A 20,733-nucleotide genomic window follows, 5' to 3' on the forward strand; every position below is an offset into this window, starting at 1 on the left:
AAAGTGAAAGGATGGGGACCTCCGTCCGGTAGTTCACACCTCGCCTGGCCGCTGTTGTTCAATTAGAGGTCGGGCATCCTGCCAACTCTAGCCCCTGGCATCCCTCGGAGATAGGCCTCAATCTTCCGCCATGCATAACTCCGGTTCCCGGTGGGCGATCCGACCGCGGGTAGCATCAATCGCCTCCCTGACAAGTCATCTGCACGATGCCATGCATGCAAACAGGATTAGAGACAGGATAGTCGACGGAGGGCACGAGGGTCTCGGGAGCTCAAAGCTCACGCGGCCATCTTGGTCAAGCGCTAGGCTCCTCCTCCCAGAATATCATTGTTAAAAAAAAAATCATCAAACATAAATATTGTGCACTAAAAAACGTTTACATAAATAACATCCGATTTTGTGTAAATTTTCCCATATTACTCTTAATGAGCAATATCTGTAAACAAAATATAGGACATTATACTTGCATCAGATGATATTTTGACCACAATATCCTGGGATCATACCAAAAAGAGAAGGTGCATATTTTTGGGGATACAAAGTTCAATGATTTGTCCAGCCTTTGGTGGCAGGAGGGAAGGTGTGCGGTGAAAAGCTACGAATGGGTCAACGTCTACACAAAATTATTTTCGTAATTTAAGATCACATTGATTTCTTATGTTTGCATGATCATACAATTGCAGATCTCTATTTAAGAAGCTTGAGTATTATAAAGGAAACAAAGAAATACAAGTATTAAAAATGAAAGACGTTTGAGACAGCAATACCGTGCATTCTACAAATCAGCCATAAATTGACCAAGGTGTTATCAACCAATGTACAATTCCAACCTAGAGCTTCAGGACACTGCTTCCTAAGTCGTTTTTTTCAATGTTAATTATCAGTAGCATTGCAATGTGGGTTAATTAGATCCATTATTATTGATGTGTACACTATGGTGCATGCAAGCAAAGATATAATAAGATTGGGTTCTCTTGTATTTCCACCCAACCATGCTGAGCAGTTCATGCTGTATTGTCCTGTTTTAGTCGGGCCAAGGCTGATTTGCTTATGGGTGGTCACTGTGATTGCAATGCGAGCATAAGATGATGGTGTGGAATGTGTCCACAGCTGTTGCTAGTTGTTAAGACTGATTCAAGTAGTACCAACCACTTTTTTGCCTTTCTCTGCAAGTTCTGTTCCCTACAACATTTGGAGGCTGGTTAGATTCTGCATTCCGGGATGTGGCGTGTAATAGTTCAGCAGGGGTAGTGGCACTGGAGCCCAGAGGTGTAATGAGACATTGCTCCCCGATTATAGCTGTTGTTTTACTTCCAAACTGGAGAATTCAGGTCACATCTTCTTTGCATGCTTTAGGGTTTATGGCACCCTTATGCTACTGTCTGATATTGTATATTAGCCAAGAGGAAGTGCTGATCCCTCCTTGATGCCCCCATACCAGTACCTGAACCTGTATACTGCACTTCTATTTGCTGCATCCCATGCTCTTCTCTACTCTAACAGCACCCTTGATTCTTTTCTTTTTAGCTTGAGCCCTCTTCAACTTTCCTCTTTGTTTCACAACATATCTCCGTCTAACCACACCCATGTTTTTCCTTCTTCTCAGTTGTCAGACCAGTTTCTCAAATCACATAGTCTTAGGGGGTCCCTGAACTTTCCCAAAGAGAGAAGTTTGGGGCCCACAAGTTTAAAGATACAAGTCTTCTACACAAAGTGTGCCGTAAGTGTAACCCCCTTGACCCTACAAGTAAGGCAGATGGGCAGACAAGACTTAAGTGATGTGTTTGGTCAAATCAAGATACAGTACAACACAGTTATCACAATTGCTATAAAGTATAAATGTATGGTCAAGGTTAAGTTTCACAACACAGTATATAAAATAGATTTACAATGTAGAGAGTAACCAGAAAATAGAAATTTAACAAAACAGATTACACAAACTTAACATAATAATGAAATAATTAGCCTGTAATCTCACATTGAGACTGGTAATTCCATGTGGAAATTAGTAATCCACTAAGGCAGTTGATAATCACACTGTAGAGCTATAGCTAAGTACCACATGAATTACTCATGAAGCTCTAATGCTTGTTATGCTCTAATGTTTGTGGAGCTCTAACCATACCTGGACTGCCAATACACCAAACCAGTACAGACAGGAATACACAAGGTTCACAAATGCCTATTGTTCACAAAGCTTTAAACAGGCTCTTTAGCCAAATGTTGGGATCACAATCCAGTCACAATAGGTTACTTTGTATCAGAGTATGGACATTGTGGAGACATGCCAACCACAGGGCATTGAGAGGACTCAGAACCGACCACAACGCATCTTTGGATTGACCAGAAAACTGGGCATTGGATCACCACACTTTGCAAAGTAAGAGGACCAACAAAATTAATAAATAGCAGGTCAGCGCAGGGAAGGTGAGCTCACAAGGCAGAATCATTACACCTTCAGATGCACATGTAGCAGTCAACCTCCCAGGCATTCTCCCATCTGAGGTGAGGGATTCAAATGGTTAGGCAGAGCAGCGTTGGTCATTAATCATTGTTCTTAAGCAGTCCAACTCTGGTCTCATGATGAGGGATAGAGAAAACTTTGAAGTCTTGCATCATTTTTTAAATCTTCATGGGTTTGCTTGAGCCTTTGACAAAGCACAAGGCAGCAGCCCCAGAGAAATGCAGCAGAGATTCAGTGGGATGATTCAGCTCATTCCTAGCCAGTAGAATGTGGGTCTCCTGCAGATCTACATCTTGGATACACCAACAGCGGACAACCGTCCATGTCCTAAACATGTTTGACGAGTAGCTTATTTTCCCAAAATGATGCAAATGTACAGATGCCCACTGCCAATTTGTGTGCAGTGCATCCTTACAGTTGAAATATTCAGCCAGCCGGGCTGGGCAGTCTTACACTCTTCAGAGAGCAATCTGGGAAGATAAAATTCCCACTAAGGCTGTCATTATGAGTAGCCCATTAAATGGGTCTGATGTACCCCACCCCCAGACCTATCGATAAAGGGATATTGGTAACTCTGAAGGGTGGGGGGGGTCCAAACCATTACAAGTCAGACTGTGAGGGTCCACTAATAATGAGAAATGGCTGGAGGAATCTGTAATTCCAGATCTGATCCCCCCTGCAAGTCTTCATTTTCCACCAGGTATTCACACAGAGATGTTGGCTGTTTCTGGCAGCTGAAATCTCTGGTTGAACGTTAGGAGACCCACAGTATTCCAGCAGATCTAATAAATCCGATGGTGTCAGAAACTGCTGTTACTGGCCCATAGGAATTAAGAGGCCACCCATAATGAGGGCCTAAACGGTATCTGACTACATGCAGATGTCAAGATACATATTCCAAGGGCTGCCCTGGTGCATATAGATTCTCTGAAAAAAATACAAGCTGAAACAGTTAGTAAGGTGATGGGAATGTCCTCTATGGTCATAACTCATCCTTCATCTTACAAATGCATTAACTTAAATGTTAATAACAGTTCTGGGTAAACCTAATGACAGGCGCACTACAATCTACAAGATTTCACGCAGTCACTTTTCCGACGCTAGTGCGTCAAATCCTTACGCCTGCTTCAAGCAGGCGTAAGGCGTGACGCACCATGTTAGGGATAGGGCAGGTTGGAACAGTGCTGGAGTTGCGTCACACTTGCGACACAACTTCAGCACTGCGCCAACCTTACGCCGGCAGATGCGTCATGCATCTGCTTCTCCTTGCGCCACGATGCACCGCATTGTAAATGCGGCGCATCTGCGGTGGCGCAAGGGCAAACTTGCATTACGCATCTTCCCTGGCGCATCCCTGCTGATTTGCAGGGATGCGCCAGGGAAGGTAAATCTGCCCCAAAAACATTTCAAAACATAAGCATGAAGGGGCTTGCACCTGTTCCAAGCTTCTGGATGTAATTGACATGATTAGACAGATAGGCAACTCACCTGGGTGACATAATGCATATCAAAAACTCAAAATGGCCTGTGGAGTAAGGTGCAGTGGCAGTTGGTGATCTTTAAACACCCTAGTTTTTCTAAATTTGCCTTGAGAGTTGTCTAAATGTTAAGAATTACCTTCATTGTTCCAATGCCGGCATGTTGGTATGAGAATCCCCTCTGCCAATAATCACATTCAGGGGGGTGTTACTTGAATGCCAATAATGGTGGTCACTTTGTTATACCACTCTGGACGGTCACTAATAATCCCTTTTCATCCTGGCACAGACTGGAGAGACAAACTAGCTGACTTGACTGCAGGGGTCCTGTCCAACAGCTACGGCGGTTGGGGTGTGATTTTGCTGTGCTGGGGTCCCCCATGGCTGTGAGATTGGGAGGTGTGACCTTGTGAGCCAGAGGATGCAGCAGCGTGGCATGGGCTGAAGTAGACGCTGCGGTCCGCAGTACAGTGAGACTGCCTCAGTGGAGATATGTGGTGCAGTCGCGGAGCACATCGTTGTGGAACCCCCTGGTTCTCAAGGGACACAAAGCCCACCACCCCTCCTAAACACTGGAGCTGTTGTGGTCCATCCGTCTGGGACAGCTGCCTCGTTCAGCCCTATGGTGCGGCCTGGGAATGACAACCTCCGCTGGGCCACCTTCCATATGCACTCCGGTATGGTGAGAGAGATGGCTATTGGTAAGGATGTTGTTTGGTGCGAAGGCCTCGGGCGGAGGCAATTGACGACTGCCGCTATTGTTTAGTTCTGTGGCGATCCTTCCCACATCCCGAACACAGAGGATATGGCAAAATCCACCATTAGGGGCGATCATTTCTTCTTAGCTTGCAGCACAACCTGGTAGTTGCTGACACTTCATGGCCCAGTTGTGTGTACAGAGGGCCCATTACCTCACACAGTTCCCTGGCAATATCTGTGGTTTATGAGGAGGCAGTCCCTGAAGTGTCCAGGGGTGCAGATGGTTCAAGTGGTGTGCCTCCAAGGTCACTGTTTACATTGCTGGTTGTGTAATCTGGTGCCTAGGGTTCGCTTTGACTTTTGCCTTTTCCTCCTGTTGAGCCCTTCTGTTGTGCCTCATTAGGGGGGCCGCGCTTAGGGGGGATGTGTCATGGCTGAGATGGCCAAGCCATGTCATGGTGCAGTTTGCAGCAGTATGCACCCCCAACTCTGCTACAGGACCTCTCAGCCTGCTCCCCAGGCTTTCGTGGAGGGTTGATATTTCTGCAGACAAAGGGGGCCATAGATCTGCCCTGCTCCTGCTGCCTCTCACGCTAGGTTGTGGTGGGGATCTGGCGGGTCAGTTGTGGTGCCATGTAGTGCGGCGACAAGACTGCTGCATTCCCCGCCGCCTTCACCATCATGGCTAAAGACAGGGCTCTCTCCGGCACCATACAAAGCACTCTTGATAAGTACACCCAAGCTGGGTTGCCCTCCACTCTTACTGGGGCATGCAGACAAGATGACTCGATTCCAGACAACGCAGTGCTCCTGGTGGCTATCACACAGTGGCGAGACATACTTGATGCTAAAATTGGTGCGGTTGGCACTGATGTCACGCTGCTCCGCCAAGATCTAAAAAAAGCCGTTGAGTGGATTACTGAAATGGAAACCAGAGTCCCTGGTGTGGAGGACTATATTAACACCTTGCAACTGACAGTGACCAAACATGCAGCTGTGACTAGGCAGCTGGCGGCGAGCATGGAAGACGCGGAGGACAGGGCTCACTGCAACAACTTGAGGTTTGTTGGCTTTTTTGATATATGTGAGGGTCCCTCGATGGAGCATTTTTGGGATCAATGGCTTTGCTCCCTGATGCCCTGTCTTCCTGCTTTGTCGTCGAACTGGCCCACAGAGCTTTGGTGGGGCTCCACCCTCCCCGGGCTCGGGCTAGACCTGCTACTGCAAAGCTCTTAAATTAGATGGATAGAGACACCATACTCAACTATGCCTGGCTCCAAGACAAAATTATATATCAGTTTCAAACCATCATGATTATCCCAGATTATACTAGGATGGTGTAGTAACAGCGGCAATCCTACTTGGCAGTTAAACACCGACTCCCTGAACTCAGTGTCCAATACATGCTACTCTATCCGGCTAAGTTGAAGGTCAATATCAGTCTCAGTTACTTTTCTTTGAAGCACCTGTGGAAGTTTTTCAGTCCACTGATGAGAGTGTTCACTTAAAGCCACACACTTCACTGTGCATGGCTTCAGACTCGTCCCTAGGGGGCAGATCTAATGACTCCTGAAAACCCCAGCAAAGCAATGCAATAGGTCTCATTCCTAATTCCTAAGTAATGTTGATGGAGAACTTGATCCTTGTGGTGTTCCCTTGAACTTTGATCTACTTCATACTATTTGTGATCATATGACTTTGAGGGTGGTATATTTCAGACTGGCCTGCCAGGACTGCCTGTTGTGATCTGGCGATGGTCTGCCTTGCGACAGATACTTCCTGTTCTCAACGTATGGGGAAGTTGGGGGCTTGTTTGTGTTGTTACTATTATCATATTTATAAGTTTTGTAACGCATAACTTCCGCACACCTCTCTCATTACACAATTCATCTGCTGGGATTACTGCCCTAATACATCATGACCGATCTACTGGTGGACAGTTCCACCGACCAACTACATGGGATGTCATGGAATGTGAACAATCTACTTGATAGATCAAGTGGGGTGGTTCTGAAATGTTTTAGGAGGGTAGGGGTGGATGTTTTATTACTTCAGGAGACCCACCTCCTTGGTAACAAAGTCCCATGCTTGGCCCAATTTGGCTACACTCATGTTTTTCATTCTTGGTTCACGAGGCGATCCAGGGACATGGGTACACTGATCAAAAGCACTGTTGCCTTCCAGCATACCAAGATGTGGGTGGATCAACAGGGTAGATACACAGCGGTGACAGAAATTTTATATGGGGAATCTCTTACATTTCTTTGTGTTTACGTTATAAACTCCCTCAGCCAGTCCTTTCTAGACCTTTTATCGGGCTTATGGGCGAAGCTCCCCGGGGGATTCATGGTGTTGGGTGGAGAGTGGAATGGCATCATGGACAGCGGCGGGCGGCAGAGACAAATGCAGTGGGGTGCTGAAGTAGGGCTGGGGCAGGGTAGGATGATGTAAGTCAACAGGATACGGAATAGGTATAATTAAATAAATAAATAATACCTATTCTGTCATCTGTCGGCTAATCCCCCTGCCGTGCCCTGCCCCTCCCCACAACGCTTACCTGAGCCGGCCGCTGCTGGTCATGGACCACTCTGCAGACCGCTGGCTTCCACTTGGAGTACCCTTGGAGTCTGGGAAAACCCATCTGTCATCATTCATATCTGCTTTAGGTCTGATGGATGTCTGGAAGACACACCATACCGCTAAAGGGGGGTATTCATCATTTTCCCCAGCCCAGTGTTTCTTTTCCCGCCTTGATTAATTTTCCTGTCCTGCAGTCCTCCCTACATAGAGTCTCAGATGCCACTGTTCTGGCACAGGGACTTTCCGATCATTCCCCAGAGACCTTTTGACTCTCTGTGGGCTGTCGTTGCCCAACTCTTTGCTGACATATTTAACATTGGAATCTACAAAAATCAGAATATAGAGTACACATGGAGCGCCCCTTTGAGGACTATTTTACACATAATGCAGATTCAGGGAACAGCCGTGTTAGAAATGGGGGTCTCTAGTTGGCAGAGGTTTGCTCCTTTGTCCAAGTAGGGACCCTTCTTCTTAGTCAAGGTAAGGGGGATACACATCTAAAATAACCCCTGCTCACCCCCTTGGTAGCTTGGCGCAAGCAGACAGGCTTATCTTAGAGGCAATGCCTAATGCATTTGTACATGCATACAGTAACACAGTGAAAACACTACAAATGGACACCACACCAGTTTCGAAAAATTGTAATCTTTATCTAAACTAACAAGACCAAAATCAAACATACAATAATGTTGAAAATAGTTACTGTGCAAAATAACCTTTAAATTGCAGAAAAACGTGGAAATACAGTTTCTCCGACTCAATTGCTCCGTCCGGGGCTACCGGGATACTGAATACGACAGAATCTAACAATTGCAGCCAACCGCGTTGATACGGGTTAGCTAAAGCATCGACAGACTCACAGACAGTACCTTTCTTATTGCGGCTGACACAATGGTACGAGCCGGTCCGAGATAAACTTCACGGTTGCGATGTGAGATGAAAGCGTTGCAGCGTGCGGTGTCCTCACGACTCGGTGCTGGCTGCGGTTAGTTGATAGAGTCGTTGAGACCAAGGCTTGCGTTGCAGGGTGAGACAGTGCTCGATGCGGTGCTGGCAGGTCATGATGCGGTAATGAAGCCGGTTGATGTTCGAGTCAGGCAGCGACGGAGTCGATAACGTCAGTGCAGTGTGTAGCAAAGTGGTGCGGAGTGCAATGCCCACAGGACGCGGTGCAAGCAGCGGCTCGTTAACGGAGACCAGGGTTGCATTGCAAAATGAGGGGGTGCTCTCTACGGTGCCTTCAGGACATGGAATCCTGCAACAGACTCGGTGACAGAGTCAGTTACCCTTTTCTTCTGTTGGGATTGGAACCAGTGGAACCAGAGATGATGCCCAGAAGCTTGGTGAGGTCTTTGCTTTTCCTGAGACCTCTTGAACAAGGGGCAAGCTCCACTTCAAGCCCTTGGAGATACTTTGCAAGCAGGGTCCACACACAGTTCCTCTCCTTGGCAGAAACAGTCACTGCAGGCCAACACCAGACAGCACACAGCAAATGGGCAGTACTCCACCTCCATTTTCTCCAGCTCTTCTCTTTGGCAGAGGTTCCTCTTGCAGTCCAAAAGTGATCTAAAAGTCTGGGGTCTGGGCCCCTCTTTTTATACAGCAAAATCCTTTTTCTCTGGTGGCAGAGAAGCCCTGTGTCATTCAAAACCATTCCTGTCCTCTCTGGTGCAGCTCCCTGGCAGGGGGTGGAGACAGCATTGTGTCAGGCAGACCAGGCACGTTCAGGTGAAAGGATATCTCCTCCCCCTACTCTAAATGCAGCCCAGGTCTATTCAGCCCAAGCCTGACTCATCCAGACTCTCTGCTCATTGCCAGCCCCTGTTACTTCCAAAGCCAGACATTCAATACAAATCCTAGCAGAGGCACACTGGATGGCTAAGCAAGAAAATACCTACTTTCTAAAAGTGGTATTTTCAAACACAGAATGTAAAAATCAGCTTTACTAAAAGATGCATTTTAACATTCTGAGTTCAGGCATCCTAAACTTTATTTCCCTACCTTGTTCCCAGAGATTAGTTATGCGTATAAGATGTTATAAGCAAACTCCCATTTCTATCCTAATGGAAAAGGTAGCATTGCAATAGTGAAACCAAATTTGGCAGTATTTCATTATCAGGACATGCCACACGCACCAGGGCATGTACTACCTTTTACAGACACTGCCCCCTGCCCACAGGGGTACTTTGGGCCTACCTTTGGGGTGACTACCATGTAAGAAAAGGGAATGGTAGGGCCTGGCAAGTGGGTGCACTTGTCAAGTCGACAAGGCAGTACTAGACTGCACACAGGTTCTCTAATGGCAGGCCTTGGTTACATTTACAAGGCTGCTTATGTGGGTGGCACAATACGTGATGCAGGCCCACTAGCAGCATTTGATTTACAGGCCCTGGGCACACACAGTGCACTGTACTAGGGACTGACTAGTAATCAAATATGCCAATCAGTGAATCACTAATCCATAACAATAATTTACAAAGGGAGCACTTGCACTTTGGCACTGAACAGCAGGGGCAAAGTGCCCAAAGCATCTAGACCAGCAAAAACGAAGTCCAACGCACAGCAAAAACACAGGAGGCAAAGGCAAAAACACAGGGGAAACTCACGCCAATGGTGCCAGGTCTAACAATCCCACACAACACTGTGGGAGGGTTTGAAACCCACACTTTGGGGGCGGATAGTAGCTATTTCGCAGTGGAGTGACATCACTGGGCGCAAGACTTGCATGAACTTGAATCAAGATTGACAGCTCTAGATACACAGAATCGTCAGGATAATGGGAAGATGGCGTGTAGACAATTAGGTCTCCTACAGCAACAATATCAGCAAACTCTGCTGGAAGATGCCAATTTGTCCTGGTGGACGGCCCAAAGCCGCATATATCAATGGAGAGACAAATTGAGTAAAATGCTGCATAGACTATGCAAAGCCTCTTTTAACTCGTCCTCCATTCATCTCATCTGAGACCCATCTGGCTTGTTACTCACCAATCCCAGGGCTATAGCTTATAGTTTTGCTGCCCATTTAGAAGATGTATACGTTCATAAGGAGGTGTTGTCAAGGGAACATATAGCAGACTTTGTACATGGACTTCCTCTTAAGACCCTCTTGTATGTAGACTGTGACTTGCTGGATAGGGTGCTCCCCAAGGATGAACTTTTTTTGGCCCTGGTGGGACTGCTTCCTGGGAATGCTCCAGGTCCCAATGGGTTCCCTTGGGGACTGTCTGATAGAAAAGCATTATACGCTGATGATGTCCTCTTCTTCCTCACCGCACAGTATGACTCGGGGCTCTGTATCCTTTAAATTATGCGTATTTTTGAGGAAACTTCGGGCCTTTATAATAATCCGTCTAAATCTACTGTGTTTTTGACTGGCACCAGACCAGAGGACTTCTGTTGGACATCGGGATGTGGATTGCCTTGGGTGGGTTCAAGTGTTAGGTGATTTTGAGTCCCCTGATGTGATGCTGACGTGGACAAGTAATTTGGAGCGTGTGTTGACACGGCTGCAGGCGGTAGTTCGGGTCTGGTCAGTCTTGCCTTTGCCCTTGCTGGTAGGTCTTCCATTTTCAAAATGGTGTTCTTATCCTTATTTCTTTATCAACTGAAGAATTTTCCATAAGATGTTTCACTGCACTGGTACCGCAAATTGAATTCTTTTCTGAACGCCTTTCTTTGGGAAGATGGGACACCTTGTATTGCCCTGAGCAAATAGTTTCAATCCACTTATTGTGGCAGTATCGCTGCAGCAGATATCAAAGCATATTATCATGCGTCACATTTACTGATCATCAATGACTGGTGGTACTACCTCCCGGGTGCCCCGCATATGCGTCTGAGTAGTGGACCCCTCTTGCCTCCTACGTATATAATGGGAGCAGTGGTGGTGATTTTCCTCTGGTGACTAGGGAGGTTCTGAATCAGTGACTATATTCTCTCCGACAGATGAAATGGTGGGGGAGACTGATAGAGTGGACATCGCTTTGGCAGGGCCGTCTGCTATGCCAGGTGGCTGTGCGGGACGGCTTTCGGAAATGGAACCTAATTGGTATCTCTATTTTGGGAGATGTTATGAATGGCACAGTCCTTACGTCTTTCCACACCCTACTGGAAGAATATCTGCTCCATCGTAGTCAGTTCCATCGGTACCTTCAGATCCGCCATGTGCTGACCCTTCATATTGCAGCGTTGCCCGCATTTCAGAATTTAATCCATTTTAGGGCAAACTTATTATGGTTGAACTGGGCGACCACAAGATTGCGAAGATGTAATAAAACACTAATCTCTAATCATCCCGATGCATTTTGTGCTTTCTGCGTGGTGTGAGAGGCTGATGTGAGAGCTCTGGAGAACAAGGGTTGGACTGAGGCACTGGGTCGCCTCGAGAGGTAGCTATTGGACCTAGAATTAGATTGATTCAACTCAAACATCTCCACAGGGTGTATTTTACCCACTACTGACTGTGGTGGATGGGAATGATTGCCTCCCCAACCTGCCTTAGATGTAGTACCAGGACTGGGATGTTTTTGCATATAGTCTGGGACTGTCCTGCATTGGCCCCTTTCTTGCACGGGGTGACAACATGTTTGAGGAAGGTTCTGTCCTGGTCTGTTCCGATGGATCCAAAACTTACTTTTCTACATAGAAATAGATTCAAAGTATTGCTATTGTTTCGGGGCCTGACTCTAGCAAAACAAGATATAGTACGAGAATAGCAGGCCACGACCCCCCCCCGTCCACGGCGATGTGGAAACGAGGCATGGATCACTACATGGGCTTGGAGGTGTGGTATACAAAGCTCGAGGCTGCCCACAGAAACAGCCCAAGATGTGGCAGCTACAGGCAGAATATCGGGACATTGAATTAGAACCTGTCCGTTCAAGGCATCAAGTGATTCAAGATGAAGTTAGTACCTTCATAGGATGTGAGAGGATTGGGAGGGTGTGGGACAAGTGATTTAATACTTGAACTTATTTTGTTTTTTGTTGTTAGAATGTGACTGGGAGGTGGGACGGAAACTTGTGTGCAGGCATTTGCTTTTTTATATAGTTCTTTTCTTTTTGTGTTTCTATTGTATGTTGGCCTCCTGGACAATGTTTGAATTTAAAATTCAAAATCAATAAAAATGTGTTCCCCAAAACCTTAACACAATATTAGAGTACCAGAATGTTGTTACTGATATTTCCCATAAACCATGGATGTTCCGTGTGTCAAAAATTACCTCCAGTATTTCAGAGGCAGCATTTAATCATGATTTGCTTCCCCCAACCTGCCCCCTCAGCCCCAATATGTCATGGGCCAAGCAGCTAGATACCCTCAAGCGTGATTAGTGCACTATACAAATCAGCATGACATAACATAGCATAGCATAACATAGCATACATCGCATAGCAGAGAGGAGTTGGCCTAACAGCTAGGGCGGTCGATCTTGTATCTGGAGAACCGGGTTCGAGTCTTGGCAATGACACTGACCCTCCTGTGGTTCCGGGCAAATCACTTAATCTCCCCGTGCCTAACAAAAATGGATGTGTCCTCATGTAACGCAACTTGTGCTATGCAAAGCGCTCCGATACCTTCGGGTCAAGTTCGCTCTGTATAAAACTCTGTAAAATAAAAAATATCATTGCATAGCATAACATAATATAACCTAATAAACTGTCTCACTGAACTCGCAGATTGGATGTCCCAGCACTGTTTAAAACTAAACGCCGGAAAATCGGAAATCCTTCTTTTCGGCGGTGCCTAGGATATCTGGGACAATTGCTGGTGGCCCCAGGCACCATGCACCGCCCCAGAACCCAAGTGAGCGGCAAAAAACCTGGGCATCATCTTCGATGAAACCCTATCTATGCTGGACCAAGTACGTACGTTGTGCAGTAAAGCCTACGCCACACTGGAACTTTTCAGATGACTCTTTCCCTGGATTCCTCAAAACTGCAGACAAATGATCACCCAGGCTCTGCTTATGAGCTGACTCGACTATGGCAATGCCCTTTATGTAGGCATGGCTGAACACCTTTTCACCAGACTCCAGGTAGTTCAAAGTGCTGCTGCCAAACTAATATGTAATAAAATAAAATACAGTTCAGCATCTCTCTCCTTGAGGGAACTACACTGGCTCCCAGTCCGCCAAAGGCCTAGCTTCAAAATCCTCTGTTTAGTGCATAAAACCCTTCATAAAAAGGGACCACAAATTCTACATGATAAACTACAATTCCACATTCCCTCACGTAACTTGAGATCACGACATTAAGCTCTCGCCTCCATCAAACGCACTTCCAACGGCAGAAGGGGCGACCGGTCCTTCTCCAAATCTGCCGCGGTCCTCTGGAACAACCTACCCCTTGTTCCTTGCCTGACAGACGACTACTTACTGTTTAGGGAAAAAACTGAAAACCACCCTATTTCCTAGACACTGACCCTACCAATGACCAATTACACTTTACTCTAATCCATCCTAGCGCTGTGATGTCCCTTGGGATGATTGATGCGCTTTATAAATATTGCTAAATACAAAATAAACATGGCTGCCATCTATCAGGTAAGGAATTGTCTCCAATATGCCTGCACCAGCATTTTGCCATAGGGGTAAATTTATGTCAAATATGTCTTCCAGTATTTCAGGGTCTGCATTTTGCCTTGGGTGCCCTTCCTTATACCAAGAACTATCTCCAATGTCTAAGTGAAATCATTTTGCTATGGGTGCCTGTAGTAGAGTAGTATCTGCTTCACATGGGTACCCCCCCCACTTTTCCTGGTGTTTCACTGTTTTTCGACCTTAGTCTGGCTGTGGCCCTGCTAATCAGGACCACAGCCTAGCTGCTTCCTCTCTAAAATGTTTTCCATGTACATTAGGTACATATCTAATTGGATTCTGGAGTGCCTTATAAGCCCCTAGTATATGGTATACTATGTACCTAGGGCATAGGTACCTCAGAGGCCTACCAGGGGCTGCAGCATATAGTATGCCACCCCTGGGAAGCACTCCAAAATGACACCACAGGTCTGCTACTGCAGCCTGGGTAAGGGTGTGCTTGCACCCCTTACTGTGGTATAGGCTACCTATATCACTACCTTATACAGACACATATAAACCTATAAGCCACTCCTATGGCAGGCCTTGACAATCCTGAAGGCAGAGTGCTTGGTTTTATGTGAGAGGGTGCCCAAGCATGAGCTGAGCCCCTCTGCAGCTTTCGGAAATACTTCCTTATGGCTGTTCTGTGATACAGCCATACCATATACTCTTAAGTGCATTATAATCTCGCGGTAAATGCTAACTTTGGGATAGCTGCATCAAAACATGTCGTGTTTGGTATCAAAGGCTTTGGAATACTACCCCCCTGCCAGTCCTGGCAGCGGGGGTAGCATTACACCCTTCTAGAGGGAAAGACATGTTCACACTGGCTAAACCCAGTAGGACTTTCCTGAGCCCTGGCATCACAAAATGGATGCCTCTGTCACAGACACGGGTCTGGCCTCCTGCTGCTGACCGAAACTCCGGCAGGGGAGGCCTGGACAATAGGTTTCCTGTCGAGGGGAGGTGTTCCCACCTCCCCAGACAGGCTGATGTGTATTGGGGCTGGGCGGGAGCACTCTCTGGTGCTTTGAAGTCCTGCACTGGGGGCACACTTGGTGTCCCTGTGCATACTCCAGTTCAAACCGGTTGCAGGGGCTACCTGCCCCTGCTCTGGCATGAAACTGGACAAAAGAAATGGGTGTAACCACCCCTTTTTCCTGGCCCACCCATAGGTGGGGCCTTAGAGTAAGTCCATCCCCTAAACTTGGTATAAGTATAGGAATCCAGTTCCTAGGACTTTAGATAACCCTGGACAAAACTCTGCAGCGTACATCCTGGACCTTCGACGTTCTATCCTGACTAGAAGACTGAAGAAATCTCCCTTGGGGTCAAGGAGTGACTCCCCTGCTTGGCAGGCTCCAAAGAAGCAACTGACTGGTCTGCAATTCTGAAACTCCTGCTGGACGCCGAAGTCTCTGCATCCCCAGAGGTGGATTTCCAGACTTCCCCGAGGCTACCCAGAGTCCACAGCAAAGCTGAGGCCCATGGCTGTCGTGGGTGACGTGGAACCGTGACCCCTGGACACTGTAAACTCTTGCAGCAACACTATCTTCCTGGTCCCCCTTGAAGTTGTGCTTTGGGCTCTGAGTAGCCCCAGCCTTGAGCACCTCCTTCACCGAAGATTTTTGTCCTCCACTCCACGAGTGACCCGTGGGCCAGCTTCCAGTGCAACGCTCGAGGCTCCTTTGCGATCACTAGCTCGTTGGCTAGCAGGTCCCCACGAAGGCGACTCCTTTTCTGCTTTGGCTTTCCTGGTTGCTCCAGACGTGTCCTTACTTACCCTTGCTGGGTGAGTCCCTCAGACCTTGCTGGTCTGCACCGCAGTCCTTTCTCTGATTTCCAGTGACTTGCCGTTGTCGAGGCTTGTTGGGTCCTTTCTGGTCACTGATACCACAGCACTCGACAGACTTCGTGGGACAGCTCGAATCCGGCTCGTGGACTTCGTCGACGCCTTCTGGACCTCATGGCTGAAGAGTCAAGACACCCATCAACTCACCTGAAGCAACCGACATGTGTGGGCATTGGTCCATCCTGCCCTAGGTCACTGGCAAGTGACCCAGACTCTGTCCCCTCTGCTTTCAGGTTCCTTACATCCTAGATCCAGGCTTGGATCTCCTCGGGCACTTCTCCTCTTCCCGGCAGCAGCAGTTCTTTGCAGGCTTCCATTGAAATCAACAACGCGACCCGACACCTATGCACCCGGCTTCCCTGGGTGAGGTAACTCGAGTACTCCAGTGCTCTTGTGGGTGCTAGCCCTAGAACTTCTTAAGTCCAAAAGGGTTTGGTTCAGACTCGATTAGAAGTGTCCCTAATCTTTAAATTTCCAACCGCGACATTGCCCATAGAAGATAATAGGAACCCGCGGTTGTGTTTTTCCACTGCATACAGCTCCCGTGGGTCCCCTGTGTCACTACCTTGAGTGGTTCCTTGGGGTCCCAGTGATTCTAGAGGCAATAGGCCTAGTGCCTATTCCAGTCGTAGTTCTTATACCACTTTTTTGGTATATGGTTTGGTACACCCCTAGGGCCCAAACATGTATTTGTGCTTTTACTGATGCTTGATCACTTGTAACTTAAGTACTTCGAACTCCAGTCTCATAAAGAGACTAGAGGGGTGTGTGTTAACCTAAATACATATATTTTAAATATATACCTGGTGTGGTTGTCCTTTCATTTGATCATTCAAGAGATTATAGACTGGTGAAACAAGCTGCTTTACATCCTTCAAGACTTAGCCTGAAGGCTGCTCTCCATAGCTACCACTAGGATAGCTTTCATATGAGGCTGTCTTTAACCATTCACCATAAGGGGTTGTTTGGACTGATACAAGGTGCCCACTAGAACTAGTGGACAGCATATATCAGGCCACCTTCTCACAGTGACCCCTTGTCAATAAATTCCCCCCAATATGCAAACACCAGCATTGTTCCACAGGGCCATGTCAAGAATTACTTCTAGTACATCAGAGTATGCATTTTGCAGTGGGGGCATTCCCTTATGCCAAGAATTACCTTCAGTGTCACAGCAAAAGCATTTTGCCATAGCTGCCTCCATGCCAAGAATTTCCGCAGGTATGCAAGCATGAGCATTTTTCAACAGGAGCCATGTTAAGAATTACTTCAAGTATGTTGGGCCTGCTTTTTCCATGGGTGGCCTATCTTATCGCAAGAGTTATCTCCAGTATGCCAGTAGTAGCATGATATATTGGGTGCCGCCAGATGCTCACATTTATATTGAGTCTGCCACAGCTAGCGGCTTGGTAGATAGCGTGTACGTTTCTCCATCAAGTAACTAGAGCCTTTGGGGCAGATTTACAAGGTCTGGCGTATCTCTGCACATCAGCAGGGATGCGCCAGAAAACTTGCGACATGCAAAACTACCCTTGCACCACCACATATGCGCTGCAATTACAATGCGGCACGCTGTGGCACACGGATAGGCAGTTGCATGTCGTATCTGCCGGCGTAAGGTTGGCGCAGTGCTAGAGTCGTGTCACTGGCGCGACACAACTCCAGCACTGTTCCAACCTGGCCTATCTCTAACATGCTGCATCACACCTTACGCCTGCTTCAAGCAGGCGCAAGGTTTTGACGCAGTGGTGTCGGAAAAGTGACTGAGTGAAATCTTTTAGATTTCACTCAGGCACTTTTCTGAGGCTTTCCTGCGACGGACTGCCCACACTGCGATGGTATGCCCACATTATACCTGACGCAGGTATAATGTGGCGTAGGGGTTTACAGAGTGACGCATCTCCCTAGATGCATCACGTTGCAAATCCGTCGCAGCATGGTGCTTGCTTTACGCTGCTGCTGCATCACAGAAGTGACTCAGCGGTGGCGCAAATGCATCGCAAGTGCCTTGTAAATCTGCCCCTTTATGGACCAGACAGCAGATTTTAAATTGAATTATTTTACAAATAGGAAGCCATTAGAGTCGTCTTAGTAAGGGGAAGCAGTTCTAGGTGGCAGGTTAAGGGCCAGCCATGCAGCCGTGTTCTGAACCACTTGCGACCTGTTCAAAATGGCTTAATTTGCTGCTGCTAAAAGGGCATTGCAGAAATCAAGACAACTGATTACCAAAGCTTGGATCAGGGTCTTGCGTACTGATACAGGAAGGCGATGGAACACACTCCTTAGAAGCCTCAGAGTATAAAAACAGGTGCCTGCAGAGAAGCTGCTTGATCTCTCCTAGATAGAGAATGATCTAGATAGACTCCTAAGTTCTTCACAGTCCTTGTAGGGGAAGGGGCAGGGCCCAGCTCTGACGGCCACCAGTCAGGGGACCACAGTATTTGCGAATTGCCGAACATTAACATTTTGGTTTTATCAGAATTAAGATGGAGAAAATCTAACATCAACCAGCTAGAAATTGCTTTCATGCCTTCGGCAACCGATTTTTGGTCGCAGCTGCTCCCCTGTCGAATGAAAAAGAAGCTGGGTGTCATCAGCATATGAGAAGGGAGCAAACCCGTGGTCTCTAATAATGTTTGCTACAGGGGCCATGTACACATTGAACAGTGTGAGGCTAAGGCACACAGCCTGTGGCACCCCCTTCATCTTCTGTACTATAAACACACTTCAAGAACCTGACATTGTAACTGATTTAGATTATGATGTGTTCATGAATTGGTCTAGCTTCAGAATATTTCACATTTGCATTTCTTACTACATTCATATATCCTTTTTTTGATTTTATGATTAGGTTTTCCTAGCTAAAAAAGTCTGCATGAACATTCAGTCGGATATTAATCAAAGGTAGGAGTAGTTCCTCGTCATCCAGATGGTCACCAAAGTGGGACCACGTAGCTAGTGCTTCTATCGCTGGGAGATCTGAAACTCAGATCTTAATGCCCTCAGACACCTGTTAGGGTGTCATGCTTCATCATTGGGAGCTTCTCGTCTAGCCGGCACTTCAAAGCCTGACGGGCCTGGGGGCTCTTTATCAGAAATCTTTAGATCTGTTAAAAGCATGAAGGTGAATGCATGAGGGGGGCCTATATAAGATGAGTTATAGGTGTAAAGTGAAGGGTATCTAAAATAGCCTCTATTAATCCTAGAACAAGTTTAATAGTGGGAGGGTAATAGGGCTAAGTAAAAACAATGAAGCTGTCATGAGGTCACGATGTACCATGATAGCAGCTAGCAGGGTGAGGTCAACATGTTTTGTGCCTAACAAGCCCAGGGATCGGGCGGCACTTCATCAGAACCCAAAATAATTGTGTAAGTAAATGCCTTCTCAGGGGAATCGGACCTCCCTTCTAATAAAGGATAGTCGCTATTGTTAAATGGGGCTGCACCAGATTGGTTGCAGCACAGTAAAGCCACCCCAAGGTGGGTAGAACAGAGCTCCCTAGGCACAATGGAGGGTCCTGTGCAGTTGAAGGGACATTTGAAGAGTCGACGGGACACTGCCGGCAACCTACTTGCCTCCAAGGACCTGGAACATTCAGCTGATAGACAAAATGTTTAGTAAAGCAGTAAAGTTACAGAGTTTTATAAATTGCTTTAAATGCACACTATGAGTATGTTATTAAAATTGATATAATTAAGGAATGAATTGGAGCAAAGTCTAGATATTATACATAGTTGGTCTGCTTTTGTCAATCAGTTCATTCTCACTTTTAGTTTAAGGGATCTTAAATTGAGCACACGTTTATAAGCAGACAATAGTTTGTCCTTGAAAGTATCAGTTCTGCATCTCCTTTTCTAACATTTGTTAAAACATCTCTTGATTTGTTCTGTTTCAAGAGAATATTTTGATACAAAAAGGAACAATCAGGTCCATTTGTGTTGCTCAACATAGAAATATTTCCTTTAAAAAGTTTGGTTAATCTATGTGGTTCTAATCCGTCATTTTTGGGATTCAGTAGTCGTTTGAAATAAATGTGTGAAGCTCATTTGAGCCTCACTCCCCTTGCACATATATCTGTGACACTAGGAATACTGGCAGTTGTTCATTCACGTATGCATATGAGCAGGTAACCCACCAGCCCAGGGCTGGCAAGCTTCTAAACTACCAGAATGCGCACCACATCTAAATCACAGCTACTGTTCTGGCATTAGATTTTCATACAATCAAAAGTCCATGATTTCTTGTTATTTTCTATATTGCTGCTAAGCAAATAATGTGTTGGCAGTATTCAGAGTAAGGAAAAAATACATTCACACGTAGCAGCCAAGTAGAGAAATTTCTTGAAAAACCATTGACAATGCTTTCGCCCGGTGTTTGTTCAATTTTGGGAAGTGGGTCAAATAGAGTGGGCTATGCTGGTTGTATGAAGACAGGTTCATCGAGCCCACCAGCACAACTGTTGGTGTGTCTCCTGATAATAAAACAGAGAGAGGACCAAGGGCTCCATGTTCACACTTTTAGTGCAATATGCAAACAATTGTGCTTTAGATTTTTTGTATTGCATAACATGAATTTTACTGAAGCTCTTGGGGCTAAGGTTTTGGCCTATGCTGATGACACCCAGCTTCTCTTCACTTGGGATAAGACTTCCAGTTCCGCTCTTGCGGCCCAACAGTGCCTTCGCTCAGTCTTCACCTGACTGGCTGATGATCAGCTCAAATGCAATGAGCAGAAATCTGAGGTTCTGCTCTTTGGCACTTTCCCCGCTGACTTTTGCCAACAACTGTGGCCTCAAGAGCTTCCTCTACCTCTCGCAGAAGGACAGCCCGCTAAGAACTTGGGGGTCTGGTTCGAGGAGAATCTACTGTTCTCCACCCACATCAAGAAAACTGCTGGCTGCTGCTTCGGTCTCATCCAATCTCTTAGGAAATTCTTTCCTCTTCTTCCGCAGGCAGCCAGAGTCACAGTTACTTGTGCTCTGATTCTCTCCCGTCTGGATTACGCCAACTCCCTTTTCTTGGGCTCTCCGGGCTACATGATCAGAAAACTGCAGGTAGTCCAGAACACGGCGGCTAGACTA

At 46.7% G+C, this 20,733-nt stretch overlaps 1 protein-coding gene across 1 annotated transcript in view; it reads left to right on the top strand.

Annotated features, from left to right (window-relative positions):
* The window catches only part of LOC146812188 (bactericidal permeability-increasing protein-like), a 445,329-nt gene that overhangs the window by 68,182 nt on the left and 356,414 nt on the right, over positions 1–20,733 (top strand). The window lies entirely within an intron of this gene.

Source organism: Triturus cristatus, chromosome 7, assembly GCF_964204655.1.
Source record: "Triturus cristatus chromosome 7, aTriCri1.1, whole genome shotgun sequence".
NCBI classification, from domain to species: domain Eukaryota; kingdom Metazoa; phylum Chordata; class Amphibia; order Caudata; family Salamandridae; genus Triturus; species Triturus cristatus.